General features: G+C 43.5%; 1 protein-coding gene across 6 annotated transcripts in view; it reads right to left on the bottom strand.

Annotated features, from left to right (window-relative positions):
• The window catches only part of ASB8 (ankyrin repeat and SOCS box containing 8), a 464,621-nt gene that overhangs the window by 55,362 nt on the left and 395,263 nt on the right, over nucleotides 1–13,996 (bottom strand). For all 6 annotated transcript variants that reach the window (XM_086941164.1, XM_086941165.1, XM_086941169.1 and 3 more), the window contains one exon: nucleotides 13,733–13,785. The gene's annotated coding sequence lies outside the window, so the exon portion shown is untranslated. The remainder of the gene's footprint in view (nucleotides 1–13,732; nucleotides 13,786–13,996) is intronic.

Here is a 13,996-nt window from a genome sequence, read left to right as displayed (position 1 = left end):
CGTAAAGATTATATTATGGTAAACTTAGAGATGTGGTCTGGTTTAATAGACATGGAGGTCATGTGTAGAGCTGAAAGCGACCACAACTCCCTAGTCCTTTCTATAAAAGATAATAGTTTTTCTGAGCCTATTATGGCTGACACCCCTATAGTTCAGGCTGAAGTCATCATAGTCAATGATGAAAGAAGGGTAAGATGGCCGAAAATAGCCATCAATGCGGGTGCATTGTCTCGGATCAGGAGCTTGCTTACTACCACACTTGACAAACTCAATAGTTTCGGGTCGCAGGCTGAGCTTATTGACAATATTTCTAATATACATAGCGATTTTTTCTCAAAGCTCAAATTAATATTTGTTAAGGGCCTTCCACCCAATTTTAGGAACAGGGAGCTGAAACCCTGCACATGGTTTGACAATGTATGTAGACAGGCTCAAAGAGCCTTACTTTCAGCCATAAAATCCAGAGCCCCGGACGCTATTCGTTGCTGCAGGGCTTCATATAAGGCTGCCCAGCATTCAGCAAAAAGGAATTGAAATGTGGATCGCTGGAGGGGGTTGCTTCAGGTTTGTCAGGGGCGTAATATGATAAAATTCTGGCATAACCTTAAATGGGGCAACTGTCCTCAAGACTTGATTCCTTCTAACTTTGTGGAGCCAGAGCAGTGGGTCTTGTATTTTGGCAATCAATTAAAAGTTAAGATTAATACTACTGCCTTAAATCCATCCATTAAGTGTGATGAAGCTTTGGCATTTGCCCCTAGTGAAGTAAAGGCGGTCCTAAAGGCAATTCCTAGTGGTAAGGCACCGGGACCTGATTGTGTTCCTGCAAACATGTTCAAACATGATTACGATCTATGGGTCCCCTATCTGACTCGGTTAGCTAATGCCCTTGCGAAAGGAGCAGTGGTTCCCGATCCGTGGTTTGGGGCCGAAATTCTGCCAATTTATAAGAAAGGCGACCGTTCCGCACCGGCTAATTATCACCCAATTAGTCTTATTGACGCGGTTCAAAAAATTGTGGCCAGTCTTCTTTTGGGTCGTATACAGTGCTGGATGTCGGATTTTGATATCTTAACGCCGTTACAGGCAGGCTTTCGTTCACATGTGGGTACCCTCGAACAGCTATCCAGGTTCATGCTCAAATATTGGAAAGTGGTACTCTTAGGGGGGGGGGGGGGGGGGGGTTTGCTATTTGCGGCCATTGTTGATCTTAGGTCTGTTTCCAACCCATTACCTAGGACTAAGTTGTGGGCAGTCTTATTGGGGATGGGCATGCCCAAAGAGCAGGTGGCTCTACTTATCAACATGCATGCGAATACTTATGCCAAAGTCCGATGGGGCAAGCCAGGTGAGGTGACAGATAGGTTTGAGGTCTCTAAAGGGGTTAGAGAGGGTTGTGCGTTAGCTCCTACCCTGTTCTCCCTGTTTATTAATGGGGGTGACAAACTATTTTTCTAACTTCTCGTCCGATGCACCCTCCCTTGCTGGCAGGAAAGTCCCCCTGCTCATCTTCGCAGACGACCCGCTCATAATTTCAAAAACGAGACAGGGTTTACAACTTGCTTTATCTCGTTTTGAGCTTTTCTGCAGCGAACATGAGCTGGAGGTGAATGTTGGAAAGACCAAATTTATGGTCCTTCGGGGCCCAAGAGCCGTTAAAGCTAACGTCAGAATGGGCGGGGTCACCTTAGACCAAACAGAGGTTTTTACATATCTAGGTGTCACCTTGAGTGAAAACCTTAGTTGAAAACCCCAGATAGACCTCTTGACCCTTAAGCACGCCCAGCTTGGGGGTGCCCTACTGAAGGAACATTTTAACTCTCATACTAAGCCCTTGGCCCCTCTGGTTAAAATCTATGGCTCCAAAATGTTACCCTCTATTATATATGGTGCGGAACTGTGGGGTTATAGCGATATTTCCCAATGAAGGTGGATCAGAATAAGTTCCTTAGATCAGCAATAGGGTTACCCCAATCCACTCCTCGTCTTCCCCTATTATTTGACCTAGGATGTAATCCTGTAGAGGAAATGGTACAGTATAGACCCCTGGCATTTTGGCGGCGCCTGTGGACCACACTTGAACTGTCCAAGTATGCTGAGGCCCTTTTGGAGATAAAAGGATTACAGGGCGCTTCTAGAGTTCCCTGGTTATCCGCTCCTAAAGCGTCATTGTTGGATATGGGGATGGGGCCTTATGGGCCTATCCTGCTACTGCCGTATTTCCTTCGAAGAAGGCTTTTAAGGAAATGTATTGGAGTAGGATCAAGGATAAGAGATTATCTACTGAGTGTGTATCTCTATGACCTCCGCTTTTCTTGTTATTAAGGATGTTCCGAGTTATGAAGATTATTGGGATACTTTAAGCCACTAGATCGTAAATTGTATCACCAGCTTAGAGTGGGCTCACTCCCCCTACAAGGGTTAACGTGTTCCTGGAAGTCACAAAGCAGTGATAAATGTCCCTTTTGTGTAAAGGTGGAAGAAACTATTGATCACTTTTTATTTTGTTGTCCATTGTACTCACTTCCCAGACGTGTCTGGCTAAGACCTGTATGTTGTTCATTGGGGACTAGATCTACAATGACCGCCAGTAGAATATTGAAAACGGACACCTCAAATCATATTGTTATTGGTGTGTCAAAGTTCGTTAGCTGGGCCTGGTCAATACGTTCACGGAACCCGAGTTTATAATACACCAATACAACACCGTATGTGAGGCAGGTGGTGGTTTTAAAATTTTGATGAGTATCTTCTTTTTTTCGGAACCAGTCATGTGTCTTTTGTTTCAATATTTAATAATGTTTTAAAATTTTAGGTTTTAGTATGTATAGTATTTATGGTTTTTAATGAATATTATGAAATGTGCTTAAATGCATGATGTGTATTAGGTCTTTTATGATGCAAATCGAAATAAAGACCTTCTTGACTGACTGACTGACTGAAATAAGATCTCCAGATTAGTACAAAGAATATACTGGGGGGTGAATGAAACAGGAGCAGTATTTTAAGCATTGCAGGGTGCTTTTAAATCTTTTTCAGGAGCTTTCCATGACTTGCGAGTATTAGAGAAAAGACTGTGAGCAATGTCAGGCACCATGCTGTAGGATGGTGTACTAAGCATGTGGCTGGGAGTCCTCTGGGTTTATTAGCCAATGCTACAAATTAATGGAACGGGGCTTAGACCAATCCTTATGAACTCTCCTCTCTAAGATCACGGTTGGTTCAGGGAACTCTGCTTGAGATTCCAAATCTAAGCTGAAGTGGAGTTCTTTCCAGTGCCGTCAGCTTCTGTTTGAATCATATAGAAGGATGCATTTATGTGTAATGGGTTTGCCACAGTGCATCCATTCCCTTAGTTTACATCATGTTTATTTCCCACTGGTTTTAAATTATGTCCCTGATTTTGTTCTTTACATGTAGAATATTACAGTTCTGTGCTCCCAGAGTAGCAATATAAGGTAGAAGGGCACACTATGTAAATCAGTCGTTCAGCTCCCATGTTTCCATCTTTATGTATCTTGATTCGGTCATATTCTTTTTTTTTTCTTTTAAATTCAACTGTGCCAGTCTGCCCTTCTTGGTGTTTTCTCCTACCATGATCTGTACTCCAGATCTGGGACAGGGGTGAGTGTCTGAAAAGTTATAGTGCTCAGTCCATCATCTCCTTGTATTTGCTTTGTTCGCCCTAAGTTGGCAGGGTATGCCAAGACGTGGGTTCCTTGCTCACTTTGCCACTGGATTCCAGCTAGCCTGGCTGATGAGGGGTGTTACCCCGAAACCGGTCCCAGGATGCTTATTTCCGGTCCAGAGAAGACGTGGCTTGGCAGTTCAGTCTGGACTGTTCCCATGAGGCACAGGGTCAAGACTGATGTGCATATAGATGGGTCAAAACTGGGGTGGTGAAGTGAGCTAAAGAACGATGATGGATTCAACACAGATCTGTGACTGCAGGTGAGTGTCTGAAACGTTTCATCGCTCCGTCTATTGTCTCCTTGTGTTTACTCTATTCTCCATAACATCAGTACACCCATATCCAAACATTATGCTTCCAACCTTTAACCAGTTTTCTGCGGCTGCAATTTCGCAGCAGTGCGGCACTTCCGCAAAACGGGCGGGCCGTGTCGGCAGTTGGACGTGCGCAGCACTACGAAGGTAGTGCTTGTGATGTCCAACGGCCGACGGCAGCACTTAAGGGGTTAAGTGAATTGTTACTATTTTGTCTACATATACTTCTCAACTACAGTGTCTATTTGTACTTTCTGGAATTTGCTCTTTAATTCCCTCACCAAACCCCTCTGCACAGCCTTTATGGTGAATCCTTCACCCTTACATTCAAAGCAAGTGCTTATTGCACGGGTGCCCCCTTGTTTATGCACCAATTCTGTTCTTCCTTCATGATGTCTTATGTTCCCACCCTTTATTCATCCAAGTTTATTTCATGTGCCATTCCACTTTGTCTCTGTTCTACTTTACCAGTGGCTTCCTTATTCCATGTGCCTCAGTTCTCATTATTCCTCTCCCTTACCTCTTCTTTGTCCTTCTGTCAATTCCCCTGTGCTTATTCTCTATGTTCATTACCTCTTCCTCTCCCACTGTCTCCACTACACTATCTATGAGATGCTATTAGATCATTTATGTTTATTAAAAAAAAAATTGTCTCTTTATTTCATCTACATTGTGCCTATATTCAAACAAAGCCATGGTCAGCCGCCATGAAGCAGCCAAGTAGATCTGTAACTTACTACAAAATTACATAAGCACAGAACCACCACCCAAACGGACTGCCAGGCGCAAGCAAACTAACCTTTGGCAGCATGTTAAAACAAGGAGGCTCTACAGCAGCAGTGTGAAGGCACCATATTATGAAAGAACCAATCGGCAATGGCACATAGAAGTTAATGGGCATGCACCCAACAGCCCGATACAGATAGATATTGGGGGAAAAAAACAATACAAATTTCTACTCGGAAGCACCCCCATTTTAGCATCAATAACTCCAAGAACGCTCTTAGAAGATCATATGTGTGTGTGGTGTTCATTCCTCCGCTTACTTTTCCACACCCACAAGGTTGCATGGTGGCTTGCAGATGCAGACAAGAACCTTTTGTTTAACTGTTAATGGAGTTAATACATCCCTCAACCACCATTGCTTTTCATTTACTCATTACCCAAATGATTTACTATAAATAAAGTTAGAAGGTGAAATGTTCGGTGTGAGAAGCTGGCCTGGTATATGATGTCCACTTATGTAAGTGAGCACCTTGCACCAGTCCAGACAACCCTTAAGGTGATTTAAGAGGTCGTCGACAACCTTAGAAAGCTCTCAAAGTGGTACTGTGGGGAGCAGCCTTCAGGCTTAGTCCAGAAGGAGTGTAAAACAGCTTGTTTTACCAGAATGCAATCTTATAGTATAGATTTCGTGAAAAAGAACCACACAAGGTATTCATGAAAATATATTTTTTTTCTAGAATACTCTCCAACACGTTTAGATATCTCCTACATAGAGATAAACACAATGCACACAATACTCTGCATAGAAATACAGTAAATAGTGTGAAATACACAGTGGGCCCCATATACTAAGAAAGTGGTATAAGAATCACGACTCGGGTCAAGACAAGGTCGAGTGGACGTAGAAGTGCTGGGGACCCAAGGAACCACCCAAGGTGAGGAGATAGGAACCCCACGGAGAGAGTGTGCAGTGTGGGAACACAGCTGTGTGCTCCGTACAACTCTACGTGTAAGTCGCGTTTGGATTTTCAAAGATTAAGGACCCTTCCCAGTGGACCCTGAAGAAACCCTGTGGAAGACAGAAGGTTGGAGAGCCACTCGTGGATACCCTAGTACCCATGTCATCTACACCAGGGAAGTCAGGTGCATATGTGTGGTGGAGTCGGAAACGGCCGTCAAACCCAATGGAGGACTTCAGGAAAGTTTTGCTGCTGAAGGAGAGAGTGTCCAGTAGAATCGGACGGTGGATTCTAGATGAGAGGTACCTGCAAGCAGAGGGGACAGAATCTGTGTCACTCAGGAGTGAACAGGAGACTTGGATGACGAATGCCCTCCAATGTCGGTGTTGCAGGATGGGTGCTGGTGACCTTGACTCTGCAGCTGTGAGGATCAAGCGACGCGGAGGAAGACCAGGCCCCGGCACAAGCTGTCCCACGAAGGATTTCGAGTGCTATGGGGTTGGTGCCCAGCGGGAGCACCAACAAGCATCAGCAAATGCAACCAATGCAAGAATTGTAGCAGGAGCGAAGTCGGGACCAGCAAGGTCCAGAGGACTCACTACAAGCAGGGAAGTCAGGGCAGGGCTGAGCAATCAGGGGAGCCCAAAAGAAGCAAAGGTGACCCTCCAATGACCCACAGGCTGGAAGCACTGGAGTCACAAGAGGACCTCAAGCAGCTCACCAAAAGAAGCAGGCCACGATGCACACGACGCTGTGGGGCTGAAGATGCTATTCACTGGAGATGCTAGAGGTTGGGGCTACTTGGAGCCCGAAGATCTTCTTGGAAAGGAGAAAACAACGCTTTGCAAGTGGACGCGGATCACAGGGGTTCCGTTATTGCAACCCCCACGAGGGATACTGGCCTCAAACTTGGTGAGCCTCAGGAGCTGCAGAAAACCCCCACCTGTGTTACAGAACCATATGGAGTCCGGAGGAGCTCAGGATCAACAGACCGGTTGACTTAGATGCGATGCCTGCGAATGCAGGGGAGTGACTCCTTCACTCCAAGGGAGATTCCTTCAGGTGTCTTTGATGCCCACAGGCCATGGAAGGTTCCTGTATGGTGCACAGGCACAGACGACGCAGCAGACTGAAAGGGAGACAAAGTCGAGCCCAAACGGTGCCCAGATGGTAGAAGAAGTGGTGTCTGATCTGAATCTTATCCCACCAAGGATCTAAGGACCTACACCTAGGAAAGCCCTTAAGTACCCTAGGGAAAGGCTTGCGATGATTATGGGGACCCTCCCAGGGAAGGTTCTGGACAATGGGGAGCTTACTCTCATGTCCTTTGGCCAGTTTCGTGTCAGAGCGGGAGCCAACGGCTCCCAGGACTGGTTTGAACTGAACTATGCACGGGACACCCAAATGTGCCCCTCATGCAGACTTAGTGGTGCTGACAAGGGCCCCCACCTGGTCCCAATACGTTAAAACATGTCTGGGAGGAGGTCACACCGCCCTGTGACAAGATGCCTATTGTTCTGCCTTCCCCTGCTCGAGCTTGGCTTAGCAGCAGGAGGGCACAAATTTGTCTCTGGTCGGCAGCAACCATTTTGGGCTGTCCGGGTGTAATGGTAAGTGTTTAGCAGAGCAACCGTGCGATGTGCACAGCGTATCGCGCGGTGCGCCGCGCAATGTTTATTCATGATTCTATGTTCTTATTGCATGCGCTTTGTGTTATGGTTTAAATGTAATGTTTCACGCGCGGCGTGTCTGTCCGGTAGAGAGCCTTTAACGTTGCGTTAGTCACCGTCGAGCTTTCTGCTGATCGGATGCATCGCGCACTGGGTGGAGTATTAATGGAATTAAACTACCATTGAAATTCAACTAGCATTTCGTGGATTACTTCACTAACATTTGGCGACGATCGGGAACTTTGGAACTCCACCCACACCCACGCGAAGGATTTTTAAACATTTTCTTCAACTTCATCATTCCGAGAGAGGGACGCACCTGCTGCATTTTATTCTGTTTTTCTCAATGTCGAGAGTATCCGGGTAGGATTTTCGGTGTCCCTTCCTATTTCCTCGGATGAGGTATGTAAGAAATATATTCTGAAGCACGATTGGTCGATGCTTAAGCCCATTCACATTATTATTCAGACTTTACTCGTGTTGGTTGGCCAGTGAAATTCAGCCTGTGACTCTTACGTATGCCAATATCTACGTTGATTGATTTATTGTAATTTCTGTTTCGATTGGCCTTTGGAGTTTCTGCTTAACCAATCCGTACAGAGGGAGATTATTTTAATGAACACCAGCGCGTTGCTACAGCGACGCGCACGCTTTAATTGTTCCAGTATCCAATGTGTATCAGATGGTGATTTCGCTAGTCCGTGTTGGAATTTCTTCCCTCATTTATGCCAGCGTGTTGCTACAGCGACACAAACGCTTCATTTACTTGGTTTCTTTTGGCAATATCCGCACATTGCTGCAGCGACGCGCACGCTTAAACGGTTTGAGTTTCTGTCATCATTTACATTTTACTTCAGTGTCGTGCCCGCTTGTAATTCTTGTCAATTGAAGCATTCCTTCTGCGATACGCACGCTTTGCAAATTAACCTATGTTTTACCGTTCTTTTCAGGCATGTTAATATTTATTATTAGTTAAATTACTTGGCCTAGGATTCATATTGTTATCTAGTAACTTAGCAACAGCATCAGTTTTGTGTGACTATTCTTTCCAATTGCTATTTTTCCAGTATTTAAATATTTTTATCCCCGATTGTCAAACATTGGGTTATTGTTATTATGGCCAATTTGCAACTACAGCAAATTACTCAACCACCTCCTTTTTTGATAAACCAGGGAGCCCTGAGATCATTTGGAAAGAGTGGTTTGCTCTTTTTGAAAACCATCTTGTGGCCATAGATGCCGTTGCTTACACACCTGAACGTACATTTGCTATTCTTTTTGGTTGTCTTGGCCAAGCTGCACAAACAATTTTTAAAAGTGTTGCACCCATTCCTACTCCTGCATGCTCTTAGAGTATTGTCAACTACATGCGATTTTGGGCCATTATTCAATTACTATATCAGAAATCAATTTGTCTTCCATTGTGCTTCACATAAGATCAAAGAACGGATTTTGGGTTGCAAAAATCCTTCCTTGGATGAAGTGATTGATCTCGCACTGAGTACTGAGCGTTCCATACTGACGAGTAAGGGGATGTCTGATACTCCAAAGAGCAGAATTAATATGATAAATCCTTCAGAGCCTTGCCAAGACAATGCTATTTGTTCAGTAAATACAAAAAACAAAAATGTGAAGTTTCCTCAGATGAAGCGATCTATGTTTTGCTATAGATGCGGGTCCAAAAGTCACATTGGGAATTTCCAAAGATGTCCTGCCATTAACAAACGTTGTATAATTTGTAAAAAAGTAGGACATTTTCAAGGGGTTTGTAGAAATGTGAGGAAACCTTCTGATGTGAATTGTATTGATTCTGATGTTGATTATTGCACCAATTCTATCAGTAACATAGTTGTTACCTTAGACTGTGATGAAGAGATTGATGATATAAAAGGTCCATTATGTTCCGCAATAATTGATAATGTTCCCTTACAGGTTATGGCGGACTCCGGATCTCCATTCACAATTTTAAGGGATTCAACATTTTACGAATTGTGGAAAAGAAAGGCTGACCTATACAGTCAGACATAAACCCAAAAGCCTTTGGTGAAAAAGATATTAACATGATTGGGTATTTCACTGGGTTGGTTCAATGTCTGGGTAGAGAGACCATCACTAAAATCAATGTTGCAGAGAAGGGGAAGAACATAGTTGGTTGGAAGGACCTAGCTCGCATGGGCCTATACTTAGTTCCTGGGGACGACAACCCCGTGAAGGTCAGGGAGCTACCGGTCTCTAGTATTGATTGTGACTTACCCAACTCTGAGGCTGTTACTCTTAAACAGATTATTGATGATTTCAAGCCAGTGTTTAGTGACAATGTAGGCAGCGTGAAAGGTTTCGAGCACAAGATCTGATTAATTCCAGGGCCCAGCCTGTTACTCATAGAGTCCGATCTGTTCCCCTGAGTGTACGGAGTGAGTTGAAAAATTATTTAAAAACTTTGTCTGATCAGGGTATCGTAGTACCTGTAGACTCTTCCCAGTGGGTGGCCCCCATCGTGGTAGCACGCAAGGAGTCTGGAGAGATTAGGCTCTGCGCGGACTTGCGTGCTTTAAATAAAAATATTATCATAGATTGTCACACTCTGCCAAAAATCCATGAGCTTCTCGCAAATCTTGGTGGGGCCAAATGGTTTTCGCTGATTGACTTGAAGTCAGCATACCATCAGGTTGCTTTATCAAAAGAGTCATAGGAACTGACTAACTTCATCACCCCGTTCGGGGGATATACGTTTTTGCGCCTTCCGTTTGGTCTGGCATCAGCTGGAAGTGTTTCCCAGAAGCTTATGGATTCCCTTTTTCATGACGTTGCGGGAGTTCAAGCATATCTTGATGACATTCTAATTTTTGCGAAGTATTTAGATGAGCATAATATGATTTTGAGACGTGTACTTTCAATTTTGATGTCTAAAAACATAATTGTCCGCAGTGACAAATGTAAATTTGCAGTTAATGAACTCGAATACTTGGGACACACTGTCTCTCATCAGGGGATTAAGCCCAAATTTTCCGTTATTAGAGCCATTGAAGTCGCCAGACATCCTACGGATAAAGATTCCCTTTGGTCTTTCCTTGGTTTGGCGGAATATTACGCTAGGTTTGTTCCGGCTTATTCCCAATTGGTTGAGCCCCTTCGCAAGCTGTTAAGGAAAGGTTGTAGTTTTGTTTGGTCTCCTGAACTCGATAAAGTTTTTGATGAAATTAAAAAAAATATTGCATCTGCTCGAGCTCTCCACTCTTTTAGAGAGGATTGTACTTCAATTATAACAGTTGACGCTAGCATGTCTGGACTTGGAGCAGTTCTTACGCAAAGGGTGAAGGGCCATGAGCAGACCGTTGCTTTCGCTTCTAGGTCCCTCAAGTCTTTTGAAGAGAAGTACAGTACTAGCGAGAGGGAAGCGTTCGCTTGCATCTGGGTGGTGCAAAAAATTCAGAATGTATATCTGGGGTCGGAAATTTGAATTTGTTACTGACCATAAACCCCTGATTTACATCTAAAGTAAGTTCTTCTTGTATGTGTGCAAGGTTGATGTGACTTGTTTCTAAATTACAAGAGTTTAATTTTGAGGTTAAGCATATTCATGGAGGTAAAATTTTTCGAGCTAACTGTCTCTCTAGACTTTCGATGATAAAGGATGATGAGGATATTTCAACTGAGGATATTGAATGTGTTGCTGTGGTAGATGCAGTGTGTGAAATGAGTTCAGTTATATCTGAAATGGATTGGAAGTCCGCTAATGAAAATCATGCTATTCTCCAGAAAGTCATTGAGTATTCAACACATCGTTGGCCTGAACCTAGGTGTTTAGAGGGTGAATTGCGCAGATTTGCTCGCTCAGGTTTCTGAGGAACTTTCAGTTGAGAATGGAATTGTCCGTAGAGGTGAGAAATTCATTCCTCCTTTCAAGTTGCGCACTTCAATCATTAATGAGGCTCACCAGGGGCATTTAGGCATCACCAAGACTGTCATGAGAATTAAGCAACATTACTGGTGACCCTCTTTAGATGATCAGGTTAGGAAGTTAGTGGATTCTTGTCCTGAATGTCTGTTATCGGACAAACACTGGCAAACGTTGAAAGTTCCTTTGCACCAAACTGTGTTTCCGCATATTCCATGGGAGAAAGTCGGTATTGATTTTTCTGGGCCATATTCTGTTTTGGATCAAGAGAATAAGCATGTGATTTTACTGGTTGACTACTACTCTAAATGGTTGTATCATGAGTTTGTTAAAGCACCGGATTCAGATTCTACAATCAGTTTCTTGAGGAAAGTTTTTAATGTAGAAGGTACTCCTAGAGTGATAGTTACTGACAATGGCACACATTTTACTTTTGATTAAAATGTGCAAATTTCTTAGTGAGTTGGATATTAAACAGTTAAAAGTTGCATTATACTCACCTTCATTGAATGGTTTGGTGGAGAGGGGAATAAAGTAATCAAGGAAGGCATACACGGCAGTATCATGCAAGCTTAACGTGGATGATTTTATTAGGCAGAAAGTGTGGCATTACAACACCTCACTGCACTGTACCACAGGTGTCTCCTCATTTACTTTGTTAAGAAATAGAGAAGCCCATTCTAATTTGTTTCCTTCCTGGCGTCACTATATGTGGGGCAAAAAGAAAATTGTCCTTGGTGCTATAAAAAAAAAAAGTGATTGACAAGCAAATTCAAATAAAAAAAGAATTTGATAAGAAATCTAATTCTGTGAATGTGGATATTTTGGTTGGGGACTGGGTTTTAATTAAAAAAAACAGATAGAGTGAAAAAAGGGGAATCAAAGTTCCATGAACCAGTCCAAGTCCTTAAAGTCAGTAAAGGGGCTGCATTTATTGATAGGAAGGGTTGGTGGAACAAACGTCAATTGGTAAAAGTTTCTCATCGTCAGGTAGAAATTATGCACAATAGACGCTGTGAACCTAATGAGGATTTAGATTGGAGTCATTGGCTAGGTGATTCTAATAGTCACACTGAGACCATTCCAGCTACTGTGTCTCATTCCCATTCAAATGTTTATTCTAATGTACAAAATTTTGCTATGTACTCTTCTCGCGGCAAGACCATTAGAGTGCCTAAAAGATTTGATGATTTTGTCAGATCTTAAGGAAAGTGGAATTTTTACTGTTTAATTTAGTTTTTTTGCTGTTTAAGGGGGAAGGTGGTGTAGTGGTAAGTGTTTAGCGGAGCAACCGCGCGATGTGCGGTGCGCCGCGCGATGTTTATTCATGATTCTATGATCTTATTGCTGGCGCATTGCATGCGCCTTGTGTTATGTTTCAAATGTAATGTTTCACGCTCGGCGTGTCTGTTCGGTAGAGAGCCTTTAACGTTGCGCTAGTCACCGTTGGGCTTTCTGCTGATCGGATGCATCGCGCACTGGGTGGAGTATTAATGGAATTAAACTAACATTAAAATTCGACTAGCATTTTGTGGATTACTTCACTGTAACACCGGGTCTAGAAGGTTGGCACCGGGAACACTGAGAGCCTAATAGAGGGCTCTTCCAGTGCTTGGAATCATACCCCCACACCGTAATGTTTGATAACAAACATGATATGATTCGTTGCAGCCGTTTTTTAGATGGTCATTGTGCAATTACGCGGTGCCCCTGTATATGGTATATGGCTACTTCTCAGACAAGCCGGGAGAAAGGACTCCTCAGGCTGCAAGGGTATCCTGCTCATGCAGGGGCACCCTCTCACTTCGAACCAAGCACCCTGCCTTCAGGATTGCAAAGGCCTGCTATACGGGTGACTTATAGTATTTAAGCGCAGGGACCCTAGATATAGGGAACCTATATCTTTAGTAAGGGGTGCTAGCACCAGTTTACACATGCAGCTTTGGCAGGCCTGTATTGTCATTTTTAATGGTCTCCAATGGGCGGCATAATGCATGCTTCAGCCCATAGGGGACTTCTGGGGTAGCTATGCCCTGGGTATCTTAGTACCATAACTAGGGACTAATAAGGGTACCCCAGTATTCAATCTGGGATGTACCGAAGTACTGAACACAACAATTTAAGGGAGAAAGCAGGTAGACTGGCCCTGGTTAGCAGGATCTTAGTCAGGCTAGTCAATAAGAGCTTAGCACCAGGCAAAAAGTGGGGGTAACCACAGAAGCAGATCCTACTTCCCTACATTCGGCATCCCTGTACAAATCACAAGCTGTCCCATCTTTGAAGTGGAAGAATGCACAAGTCTTAGCTAAGGTAATAAACTTAATCAGTTAACAACAACTGTGTATCCTGTTGTTAATTTTAAGCTATACAGTCCTCAAGATGAATCATTCCTTTGTCTTTGTGGCAATACAGATAATTCACACATGCAATCCATCAGAATACAAGAAATATGAAAGCGTAAAACTGAGCCATACCTGGCATGGCGATTCCTAAAGCGTCACTGGGTTACCATTCTGCCACCGAGGGTCTGTAGAAAAGCAAAAACAAAAACTGCATTGATGCCACTTGTAAATAAAGAGTACATAAATATCAGATGTAAATAATAGCTATTCCCTCTTTCAGCGCTGTGTGGATGCACAGCATGGTTCTTCAAACCCAAAATAGATTTCCAACATAATTTTATTTTTTTAAACCCATGAACCAACAATTATATAACTGAAGAATGAGACACTCATTTT

Source organism: Lissotriton vulgaris, chromosome 10 (assembly GCF_964263255.1).
Source record: "Lissotriton vulgaris chromosome 10, aLisVul1.2, whole genome shotgun sequence".
Lineage (NCBI taxonomy): Eukaryota > Metazoa > Chordata > Amphibia > Caudata > Salamandridae > Lissotriton > Lissotriton vulgaris.
The sequence above is the reverse complement of the archived record's forward strand: the minus strand, read 5'-3'. Positions and strand labels throughout refer to the sequence as shown.